We start from the raw sequence: 1,292 nt of genomic DNA, 5'->3' as shown, positions 1-1,292 counted from the left end.
ATATACACACACATTTTCATAACTGAGTGGCTTAGAGAAATTTTGTACTTATTATAAATGTAAGTTCTCTAGCCCATGCCATAATTTGGAATAGCAAAGCATTCCGCCCTGGAAGCTGCTGGGAATGCTTATAAACATTTCGTCTACGTAGCTTTTCATTATTGACACTGGAGAGTTAGCATCACCAGTACAATTTTGATTCTCTCAATATCATGTATTTCTGACAAGTACATATTTACTGAGGTTTTGACTCCTGCCAGTTCCCTAAGAAACCCATTTCTTAGCTTCAGTGTTCCTAATCTCTACCCCAACTCGTCCCAGTCTCTACTCCTACTTCCTGTCAACACACCCTTGTCCCAGGCCCAGCCTAAGCATTGCTGCTGGATAGCACTCCTCTACCTCTGAAACCTGGCTCTCGGCTCATAGCTTCTTGTCTTTCCTCTGAAACCTGGCTCTCGGCTCATAGCTTCTTGTCTTTCCTCTGAAACCTGGCTCTCGGCTCATAGCTTCTTGTCTTCCCTCTCCATTCCTGCCCGTGTCAGATTGCCCAATAGACGTGGGCTGCTTGCTTCATAACCTGCGGTGAAGTTCAACAGCTTCTCATCACGGAGTGCCCTGTGAGCAAGGTAAACGCAGGCTTCCTAATCTGTAGTAAACATGGAAACATATGAAATGGTTCACTGCATGCAGATTAGTAAATAAGCACAAGGCTACATGTACCTTACTTTCTGGGTAATCTCCACCTCTGCTTCCTCAAAGCAATAATCTTTGCTCTGCGGCCTCTTGTCTCCTGTTCTTCCAGTTGGGTTTATTCAGTGTTGGATTCTCTTTCTTCTCATCCCAATTTGAATGATATTTTTAACTGCAATCTCCCTGATAGCTCTAGTTTCCTTCCCTGTTGATGTTTTCCAGTTTTTCTCTTGTTTAATGTTGCCTTTGGTCCAGTTGTGAGGAGAAAATATTGACATTTCCAAGGATTTCATTTGACTAGTATCCATCATCAACCTGACGATGGCTGCAGCAGTACATTGACAGGGAGCTGCCAGAGGTCCAGCCAGATTCAGAGGAGGACATGGAGCAAGGGATGTCAGTGCTGATGTCAGATGGCCAATGCCAAGGCATTAGATGGCGTGGATCATAACCAACGCTGGGTAACCCTGAGAATTCCAGAACACTTCATTGTCCTCATGAGGAACTTGTACACGGGTCAAGAAGCAGGGTGAGAACAGAACGAGGGAATACGGAACTGTTTTAAATCAGGAAAGGCACGGGACGGGGTTGTATCTTCTCAC

Source organism: Echinops telfairi, unplaced genomic scaffold, assembly GCF_000313985.2.
Source record: "Echinops telfairi isolate 266 unplaced genomic scaffold, ASM31398v2 ScPeMD7_5868;HRSCAF=6743_0, whole genome shotgun sequence".
In the NCBI taxonomy this organism is placed as follows: Eukaryota; Metazoa; Chordata; class Mammalia; order Afrosoricida; family Tenrecidae; genus Echinops; species Echinops telfairi.
The sequence above is the reverse complement of the archived record's forward strand: the minus strand, read 5'-3'. Positions refer to the sequence as shown.